This window comes from Myodes glareolus, chromosome 17 (assembly GCF_982192425.1).
Source record: "Myodes glareolus chromosome 17, mMyoGla1.1, whole genome shotgun sequence".
Classification (NCBI taxonomy): Eukaryota; Metazoa; Chordata; class Mammalia; order Rodentia; family Cricetidae; genus Myodes; species Myodes glareolus.
This window is the reverse complement of record NC_142042.1, coordinates 58,591,789-58,603,353: the sequence shown is the minus strand read 5'-3', so window position 1 is coordinate 58,603,353 and position 11,565 is coordinate 58,591,789.

Sequence of the window (11,565 nt, the reverse complement as noted above, 5' to 3'; positions counted from 1 at the left end):
ACTGTGGGCAGTGGCAGACCTGAACAGGTAGTCTTGGGTTGTGTAAGAAAAGCGAGCTGAGTGAGACATGGAAAGTAAGCTGGTCAGCAGCATCCTCCATGGTCCTTCCTTCAGCTTCTGCCCCCAGGCTCACCCTTGGAGTTCCTGCTCTGCTTCCGCAGTGTGACTGTGACCCAAAAGTCCAAGCCAGACAAACTTAGTCCTTCCTCAAGCTGCCTTTGTTACAATGTTTCATCCCAGCAGCAGAGAGCGAGCTTGAAGAGATAGTTGATGTCAGAACCATAAACAAGTGATCATGGCCAAGGAATAAAGATTCAAGTTTTTCCAAATATCAATATTCCGCCACGGAAGTGGTTCCAAGGGATTTTATTAGTTGTAGAACAAAGAAATTAAGGTGTTCTTAGCTTTCGGGCTGGTGAAAGCTTGTAGTCTGCTAAGTGTGAGTTGTAAGGTAACTTTTTATTAAAGAGTTCATTTAATGTCCATGTATAACCCAAATAAAGTTTGGGTTAAATAGTTTAAAATGCTTTTTATTAGTTCTTTGAGAGTTTCACAAGACGTGTTGTGGTCATAGTCAACTCCCTCTCCCTAGACAACCTTTCTCAGATCTACCCTCCTTTCTACCCCACCAAACAACAGCAGCAACAGCAGCAACAACAACAAAAACAACAGCAATAGCAACAACAGCAGCAGCAACAACAACAGCAGCAACAACAACAGCAACAGCAGCAACAACAATAACAGCAGCAACAACAACATCAACAGCAGCAACAACAACAACAGCAGCAACAACAACAACAGCAACAACAACAGCAGCAACAACAACAGCAGCAGCAACAATAACAACAGTAGCAACAACAACATCAACAGCAGCAACAACAACAACAGCAGCAACAACAACAACAACAACAGCAACAACAGCAGCAGGAGCAGCAACAGCAGCAAGAACAACTTTCTTCTTCTTCTGCCTCCTCTTTCCCATCCCCTTCCTGTTTTCTTTCCTTCTTCCTCTTCCTTTTTCTTTTCTTCTTAATCCATCGAGACCAATGTGCTGCCCACATATTCTTGAAAGTGTAGCCTTCCACTGGAGCATGGTAGACTTACCTGGAGCTATACTCTTAGAGAAAATTGTTCTTCCATCTTCAAACATTAACAGTGGCCAATAGCTCTTCAGCTAGAGGTGATTTTTGTGTCCACATCCCATTTCCAGCCTGGGATTTGGTCTTGTACAGGTTATGTGCATGCTGCTACAACCACTGAGTTCAAACATGCAGCTCCCCAGCTGTGTCCAAAAGACCCTCTCCTTGTTGTCATCCACAGCATCTGGCTCTTCCACTCTCTCCACCTCTTCCACAGTGGATGCTGGGACTTAGGAGGGGGTGCATTACGTTTGTTTTATTTAGAAATGGATATTCTGCAATCCTTTATTCTTTGCACCTCAACCAGTTTTCTCTCTTTTTCCTTCCCTCCCCCATCTCTGTGTGTATGTTTCAGATTCTAATGTGATAGGTTTCTACATGACTCCTTCCTTCCTACCTCTCCCCCCGTCTCTCTCTCTCTCTCTCTCTCTCTCTCTCTCTCTCTTTCTCTCTCTCTCCTAAACTTTTATTCTTCTGCCATACATTATATCCTGTTCACAGTTTCCCTTGCTCCCATTCCTCCCAGTCCCTCCCCACACCTACCCTTTCCCCAGATCTATTCCTGTTTTCCTTCGGGGAAACAACCAAAAACCAAAAACCAAAACCAAAATGGCAGCACTTCCAGAGATACCCTCTGAACATGGCCTAACAAGATACAAGACTGGACACAAACCTGGTGTGGGAGAATTGTCTGTATTCTGTCAATCATAGTTTAATAAAACGCTGACTGGCCAGGCAGACAGTTTAGGCGGGAAAGCCAGACAGGAAGTAGGGGTGGAGCAAAGAGACTGGGAGTATTCTGGGAAGCAGAAAACTCCCTAGCCATTCCTGTGCAGACCACCGAAGAGGCAGCATGTAACTTGCCCAGCTGAGAAAGGTACTGAGCCCTGTGGCTAACACAGATAAGGATAATGGGGTAACAAAAGTTATAAGAGCTAATAAGTAGCCTGACCTAATGGGCCAATCAGCTTTATAACTTATAGAGATCTCTGTGTGATTGATTTTCTCTGGGACTTGCCGGTTGTGGGGTACTGGGCGGGAACAGATACCCCAACAACCCGGCCCTCATGTTACACAAACCCTCATATCAAGGCTGGCTAAGGCAACCCAGAAGGAGAAAAAGGGTCCCAAGTGCAGGTGAAAGGGGGAGACATCCCCTCACTTCCACTTTTGGGAGTCTCTCAAGAACACCAAGCTACACAATCATGAGGAATATGCAGAGGGCCTAGCTCAGATACACACAGGGTCTGGGTTTGTGGCTTCAGTCTCTGTGAGCCCCTATGAACCCAGGTTAGTTGATTCTTTGGGACATGTTCTCAACCCCTCTGACTTTTATAATCTTTCCTCACCCTCTTTTGTGGGGTTCCCATGGCTCCATCTAGTATTTGACTGTTGGTCTCTGCATCTGCTCCCATCAGTTACTGGATGACAGCCTTGCTGACAGATGATCTATGAGTATAGCAGAATATCATTAGGAACAATTTCACCGACTGTTCTTTATTTTAACCAGTTGTGTTTGCTTCTATCCTGGGTCTCTGAACTGTCCTACCTCTGGTTCCTGGCCATTCAGGCAGCATCAGGTGTGGGCCTCAAGTTGGTCCTGTCATTGGTTGGCCACTCCCACAAGTTCTGCACCACCATTACACTAGCTCATCTTGCAGGTTGCACAAATTGTAGGACGAAGGTTTTGTGGCTGGGTTGTTTTCTCAGTCCTTTGCTAGGAGCCTTGCTTGGTTATACAGAAGATGACCAGGTCCATATCTCCCACTACTAGGAGCCTTCACTAGGGTTACTCTTTTAGAGTCCATTGCCTCCACATGACCCCCCAGTTCCAGTCATCTCTCCTAGTACTCACTCACCCCACTGTTCACACCCCCACCCGATCTCTCCTGTTCCCATCCCCAACTTCCGAGTCTACCCACAAAATCTATTCTATTTCCCCTTCCCAGGGAGATTCATATGTACCCCCTTAAGCCTTCCTTGTTATTTAGCCTCTCTGGGTCTGTCGGTTATAGCATGAGCATCCTTTACTTCTTGCTAATGTCTACTTATAAGTGAGTACACACCACGTTTGTCTTTCTGTGCCTGCGTTACCTCATTCAGGGTGATTTTTTTTCTAGTTTCCTCCATCTGCTACAAATTTCATAATGTCATTTAACAGGTGAGTAATGCTCCATTGTGTAAATATACCAAATTTTCTTTATCCATTCTTGGGTTGAGGGACATCTAGGTTATTTCCAGGTTCTGGCTATTATAAATAAGGCTGCTATGAACATAGTTGAGCAAGTGTCATACAGTGGTAAGTTTCCATATGACTTTTTCAAAAATTCTTCTTTTTTTAGATAATCACAAGGATGTCAGTTCATACATAGTTGAGAAATGTCAGATTTTCAAAGGAATCAAAAATAGCCAAATGATATTTTGACTCTGGTCTGTAATGTTTTAACTCTCTGTAATGCTTGAGATTTAGCCATTTGAGAAATAGAAAACGCTTTACTGAGTGAGGTAACACAGACCCAAAAAGAGGAATATGGTATGTACTCACTCATAAGTGGATTCTAGCTATAATTAAAGGACATTGAGCCTATAATTCGTGATCCTAGAGAAGTTAAATACGAAGGTGAAACAAAGAAAATAGTATAGTTATCCTCCTGGATATTGGAAGTAGACAAGATTGCCAGGCAAAACTTGGGTGCATGGGGGTGTGTGTGTGGGTGGATGTACGGGGAGATGGGTAGAGAGAAGGGAGAAAAGGAGGATTCGGGAGAGCTTGGGGGAATGGGATGGGTGGGATGGAGGAAGGGTGGATATGGGAGCAGGGAAGTAAATATCTTAATTAAGGCAGCCATTTTAGGGTTTGCAAGAGACTTGACTCAAGAGAGGTTCCCAGGTCCAAGGAGAAGTCCCCAGATTGTTCCTTGGGCAGCAGAGGAGAGGATGCCTGAACTGGCCTTGTCCCATAGCCACACTGATGAATATCTTGCATATCACCATAGAACCTTCATCTGGCGATGGATGGAGATAGAGACAGAAACCCACATTGGAGCACTGGACTTAGCTCCCAAGGTCCAAATGAGGAGCAGAAGGAGGGAGAACATGAGCAAGGAAGTCATGACCATGAGGGGTGTGTCTACCCACGGAGATGGAGGGACTGATCTAATGGGAGCTCACCAAGGCCAACTGGACTGGAAGTGATGGAGCATGTGATCAAACTGGACACTCTGAATGTGGCTGGCAATGAAGGCTGACTGAGAAGCCAAGGACAATGGCACTGGGTTTTGATTCCACTGCATGGACTGACTTTGTGGGAGCCTGGTTTGTTTAGATGCTCACCTTTATAGACCTGGATGGAGGGGGGAGGGCCTTAGACTTCCCACGCGGCAGGGAACACTGACTGCTCTTAGGACTAGAAAAGGAGGGAAGGGGAGGGGGAGAGGGGGAGAGAAAAGGGAGGTAGGGAGGAGGTGGAAATTTTTTGTAAATAAATAAATAAATAGAAAGAGATTTAGCCATTTGATCTCATAGAATCTTTAACACAAGGTTAGTTTCTCTCCTGTCTCCCTTTCCAACCTTCCCTACCCCTCCTCCCCTTTCCTGGAGATCCAGTGATTCCATTTATCTTTGGGATACTGACATGGAATTTGGGTTTAAACAGAGGAAGAACTGGGACAGGGGACAATATGAATGCATAATTAACAAGCAGTCCTGCTCAAGACGTGGTCCTGCCTGCGATCCTACTAGCTCCAGTTCCGCAGGGTAGTCTGAGGACATGTGCATTGCTTGAGCAGACAAGGTGTCTTAGGTGTCTTCAGGGCATGGTTACTTCTGCTCCAGGTTTTAGCCTTTTCATGGGTAACTGTTCTCATATCAGGGTAGAAGGAATCTCAGAGAACACCTCTAAATTTTGCTCCCAAAACCAACAACAGGGCTGCCTACTCTGGTCCCGGGTCAAGGCTAGGCTAATATTTTGAATGGAGGAGCTGTGTAGTCACATTCTCCCCCTGGCTCTTGTTTCCGTCTTTGGTTTTACTCCTCCTTCCTTAAAACATGTTTTCAGGATTGTTTGACTCCACTGTGCTGTCTGGGTGTGAGGTGCAGAACCTGTTGTTCTCTTGAGTGTGGCAGTTGAGGAGGTGCAAGGACAGCTCTCCTGCTCTCATGACCTCAGGATCAGCTCTCCCACCTGCCTCCGGTGTTGATGAGGGTGATTTCTCCTTTGCCATCACATGACAGATAAGATAGATGGGGAGAATCTCCCCTGCCATGTGACAGATGAATAACAGGGACAGCTCTCCCTGCTCACAACCTTGGGGTTGGCTTACCTACGCCTCTACCAATGGGGTTGGGGTGAGGTGGAGGAGGGCATCTCTTTCCTGTCCATGTTATCACAGGACAGATGAGTAATGGGGACAGCTCTTTCATGCTCACAGCTTTGGGGTTGGCTCACCTCCGCATTGGTCATTCGTCATGTGGCAGCATGAGCAGGGGAGAGATACCTTCCCTCACCCCCACTCTACCATCCATCAATTCCTCAGGCTGGTGGGAGAGCTGCCTCTGTCCCCCGCCACAGCTGCAACGCCTGGGAATGCAGGCCCCGTACCACACCTGGGCAACACATGGAGCCATGTTGGCAGAGGTGTGGGTGAGCCAGCCCTGAAGTTGTGAGCGTGGGAGAGCGTGGGAGAGCTGTCCCCGTTACTCATCGATCATGTGGCAGGGGAGATGCTCCCCGTCAATGCCTGAGGCAAGTGGAGAGCTGGTCGCGAGGTCATAAGAGCAGGAGAGCTGTTCTGCCCCTCGTGGGCTGCAGCACTCGGGAAAGTAGCCCCGATACTGTGCCTGGGCTACACAGTAGAGCTGGCCCTGAAGGTGTGGGTGCGGGAGAATCAACCTCGAAGACTCGAAAGCAGAAGTGGCTCAGTCCTTTGCTCATCACTGCAAAGGGTGAACTAGCCAGGGCAATGCAGGAGAGCTCACCACGGTGGTGAGGACAAAGGAAAGCTGGCTGGCTGACTAACCCTGCAATTATCCAGGCCCCAACCAGGACTAAGCTTTGACCCACCCCAACGTTCACACCATCAGTGATCTGCTACAGCACCTGAAGGGACCGTCCTGTAGATCCAAAACTGCAGGATTTCCACAACACAGGGCCACAACAGGAAAACCAAGAGGAGTTCCAGTGAGGTTCCTGTGTGGATAATGTGACAGAAATCAGAAGTCTTGAATCAGACCAATGACTCTTTGCAATGAGAATTTGCAAGTAAAGATGTATGGCTAAAAGGGTAAACTGTGTGACTCTCTCTGTCTCACTGTAGCTTCTATGGAGAGACTGATTTTTCTTTTTCCTTTTTTCTCTTAAGTTTTATTTCATTTTATTTTGAGGGGAGGTTGCAAGAACAGAGGGCCGATTCAAAGGGATGGAGATGCAGGATGTGAAAGGCACAAAGAATAAATAAAAAAGGAAGTTAAAAAATATTTTCAGAAACTGGAGCTATGGCTCGTGGATTAAGGAAGTGCTGTCTCCTGCTCGTTCAAACACTAGAGCTTGCTTCTCAGCCCCTATGTCTGTGGAACTGTAACTGAAGCAAGTCTGTGTCTGACAAAAATAATTTAAATATTTACCTGCCTGACCCAAGGAGTCCACTCAAAAACGTAAGGTATAGATTGTTCAGATCAAGCCAAGAAGGACTGAAGATGTAGCTCTGTGTTTGAGAGCACTGATTGTTCTTTTTTTTTTTTACCGAAAAAAGACGTAACCTATTTATTTAATATTTTCAAAACAACTCTTTCCTCTCAGTTTCGTCCTTATTCTTACAGCACGCTTCCAGAAGGCACAGACAATTGACTTGAAAGCAATGGTTATCAACACACACAGAGAAAGGCACGAAGGTGTAAATGTTTAACAGGCTGCCTGTTAAACAACCTAGGAAGTTGTCCAAGGCAGGGATGTAACTATCAGCACTCTATAAATTAGGATGCTTCTCACCCCTGGAAACGGCACACACCCATTAGTAGCTGCTACTTGCTCCCCATTTCAGTTCCTACTGGGCGAATGTTGTTTATGTGGTTTTGTCTGTTTGGACATTTCATATTAAAGGGATTTATACAGTATTTGTTTATTTTGCCACCTTCTTTTGCTTAGTGTAATTTTTAAGGTTTACCCAGGTTGTAGCATATTTCAGTACGTTTTTCTTTTTTCTTGAGAATACTTTAGAGATGAGATAAAAAACAAAGAAAAAAAAAGTAAAAGCAAAGTCTTGTTGTAAGATAGCATTGCTCACACATGGGTGTGCCTCTTTCTCTCCTCTTGGGTGAGTTTGTGGACTTGTATGCATACATCTGTATTTGTGTGGGTGTGTTGCATTGAGATAATTGCAGATATAGTGTTCTATCCTGTTTATGGCACCTGGATATACTTAAAAGTGGTTTCTCACTGGGCGGTGGTAGTGAACACTTTTAATCCCAACCCTCTAGAGACAAAGGCAGGTGGAGCTTTGTGAGTCTGAGGCCAGCCTAGTCTATAAAGTGAGCTCTAGGACAGCCAGGGCTACACAGGCTATCTCAGAAAAGATAAACAAAAGCAAACATGTGGTTTCACATAGCATTGGCATTCTTTGATAACCTGGTCTTGTGACAGTCCCTCATGTCAATATGCTACAAGTAAAAACTTTTTCTTTATTGTTGAAAGTGAGCTGATTTTTTCATATTCTTACTATTAAGTAATTATAAATAATATTGAATTGACCTCATGAGAAGTTGAAAAGAAAACACACACACACACACACACACACACGTATGATCACTCTTTGCCAATATTCTGATTCTTGTAATTCCACTCTTTAGAAAAGAAGAAAGTAAACTGTAATGATGTCTCCCAGTCGCTTACCTTCCCTTCTCATGGATTTCTTTTGAGTTATAAAGCTCATTAAGTCTCCACTAAACCTAGTTCAAATGAAGTTCTTGGGAACCACAGCTAGTTTTGCAAATAAACAGTTGTAGTCACTAGGTGTTGGTGAAGCTATGGGGAGACAAGTTTTCGATTTGTGGAACTGTAACTGAAGCAAGTCTGTGTCTGACAAAAATAATTTAAATATTTACCTGCCTGACCCAAGGAGTCCACTCAAAAACGTAAGGTATAGATTGTTCAGATCAAGCCAAGAAGGACTGAAGATGTAGCTCTGTGTTTGAGAGCACTGATTGTTCTTTTTTTTTTTTTTTTACCGAAAAAAGACGTAACCTATTTATTTAATATTTTCAAAACAACTCTTTCCTCTCAGTTTCGTCCTTATTCTTACAGCACGCTTCCAGAAGGCACAGACAATTGACTTGAAAGCAATGGTTATCAACACACACAGAGAAAGGCACGAAGGTGTAAATGTTTAACAGGCTGCCTGTTAAACAACCTAGGAAGTTGTCCAAGGCAGGGATGTCTTCTTCAGTCTCTTTCGCAAAAAGATCAGCAAAAGGCATTTCACTTGTTTCTAAATTTTCAACGCACACAGAACATTTGTTTCCATCTTTTGCCACATTAGCTCTTTCTCATTTGCGCCATGTTGCAGTTAAATCCCAAATCTCACAAGTAAGATTCACGTGGGAATATTCGTGGATGTTGGGAGCACTGATTGTTCTTGTAGAGGATTTGTGTTCAGTCCCTAATACCCACAGGGTAGCTCACAACTGTCTGGAATTTCAGTTCTAGGGGTTCCAACAGCCTTCCTGTCATCTGGAGGCCACACACACACACACACACACACACACACACACACACACACACACAGAGAGAGAGAGAGAGAGAGAGAGAGAGAGAGAGCACATTTATGCATACATGCATGTCATTCACACATACACATATACAAATACACATACACATATACATATCAAATATTTTTAAGAAGATCAAGAGTCATCTTGCCCATAAAAATCTTGACATGAGAGCCCTAATACATCTAGTATGTATTGTCACTGTGCATCACATGGGTATGCTACCCATGTGTCCACTGTCAGATGGGATTGAACCTAGTGTTGGGAGCCACCTGGAGGCACAGGTGGTCCTGCAGTTTGGAGGTATACCTGGCTTGGCCGCGTGGGGCTGAGCACCCTTGCCTGCACCCTTGCTTGCACATGCTCAGACCAGCAGAATGGCATTAACCAATCAGGACAGCATTCAAGCCTCTCCACCGTTTAAAAGCAGCTGCCTCGGGACTCTACTTCCTCTCTCTAAGCTTTCTCTTGTCCCTGCTCTATCTTCCCTTCCCCCAATTTTCCTCAATCAAAGGGCTCCGAATAAAGACGTGACCAGGGAAGGAATTCTCGTTTTTAGTGGCGTTCATTCCTGCCGGACAGGAAGCACGCCGCAACCCAGAACCTCATGCAGAACGATCAAATGCTCTGCCCATGAGCTACGTTCCTCCAGTGGGGACTAATATTTATGTAGAATATTTTAAGTAACAATTTGAGTTCCAGAGAAAAATTGGGCAGGAGGTACAGGGTTCCCGTAGCTGTACAGCCCATAAATGCACAGCCTCCTTGCGTCAATATCCTGAACTGAAAGAATGCGTTTGTTACATCAGTGAGTCTGCATTGGCCCTCTGTCTCCAAGGTTTGACTTTTTCCACAGTGTCACACATTTGGAATTTTACAAAACTGAGCTTTTTATAACCAGTTTTGTTCACTTACTGACACATCTTTAAGGTTCTCCCAGTCATTTCCTGGTTTGGTAGCGTTTTTCCTCCTGGGAACTGAGTTATATCCAGGGGTACCAACATTTACCAGAGAACTTATGAAAGAACACCATGGCAGTTACCAAGTGTGGGCAGTTGCCAGCTTCACAGCAGTTGCCTTGCTGTGAAGGCTCATGCAATTGTTTTCTGTGAATGTGGATGCAGATTTAAATGTCTTTGGGTAAACACCATAGCTTGTAGTTGTCAGTTCATTCAGATGTTTAGTTTTGTGCAAACTGGCCAACTGTTTTACAGAGTGGCTGTACTGGTTTATATGCTCACCAGCAGTACACATCCTTGCTAACATTTGGTGTCCGTGGTGGTTTGACTGTTGACAGAGGTCTTCTGTCCTGCCTGATCCCACAGCCATCAGTCCCAAAGAAACACACAGAGGTGTACATTAATCATAAACTGGTTGGCCTATTAGCTCAGGCTTCTTATTAACTCTTATGACTTATATTAGCCCATAATTCTTATCTCTGTTAGCCACCTGGCTTGGTGCCTTTTTTTGGCAAGGCAGTCTCATCTTGCTTCCTCTGCATCTGGGTGATGGCTTCAGACTGTCTTTCCTCTTCCCAGAATTCTCCTGCTCTCTTTGCTCCGCCTCCACTTCCTGTCTGGTTACTCCACCTCTACTTCTTCCCTGGCTACTGGCCAATCAGCATTTTATTAAACAAATCTTTACAAGGTGAAACCATTGTCTCGCAGCAGTTTGACTTTTCCTTATTACAGTAGGTGTTCTGTGCTATACTATTGTTACTTTAATCTGTAGTTCCTTAAATATGTGTGGCATTGAGCATCTTTCTATGTGTCTATTTTCTATCTCCATACTTTCCTTAGTGAAGTATCTGATCATGTCTTTTGTCTACTTTATATCAGGTCATACTGTAATGCAGAATACTTCTAAGTTTTAAAATGTCTCTTTCTGAGATATAATATGTATTCTTTTGATGTGGCGCCATCTTGTTGTGACTTCATCGTGTATCTTCTTAACCCTCTACCCTAGAACAGTCATGTTTGCCTTGGCAACATATAACCATGCTCCAGATGGATGAATCAAAATAATTAATGCTAAAAAATAATCAAAAAATGGATTAAGTAGAAAATAATTTTTATGTTATGCCTGAAATAACTATTATGTTGTAACTAAACAAATGTTGCAAGTTTACTCTGGCCCTTATCTAATATTGATGTAATTGTGGTTTTTGCTTTTAAAGATGCTGTGCCCCTTGGCTTCAGTGCCAAGAGTCTTTGAGTCATGAGCCTGCTCTTGGTCACTGGCTAAAACTAAGGGGAACCTCACGCTCTTAATTGGCTTAGTTAGTGTGGTATCTATATTTTCTCAAATGAAATGATTTCCCTCTGGATCAGGGTGTCATCTTATGTTCATGCTTCTGAGCAATGGGGGGCACTCAGTTGGTATTCTCTTTATGTAATAGCCTTGTTTTTTTCCTTTAGAAGTTTCATCTTATCTTTTGGAGTCTAGAAGAAAAAGCAGCTTCATTGTTATTTTAAATCTAGGATCCAGACAATGCAGGGCTATTACTCAAGGGGATGTGTTCAGGGAGCACTTGCATTTTCAGACAAAATAATGCCACTATCTGCTTGTGAAATTATATTCATACTCTGAACTTTTTTCTTCTTTTCTTTTCTTTTCTTTTCTTTCCCTTCTCCTCCCTCCCTCCCTCCCTCCCTCCCTCCCTCCC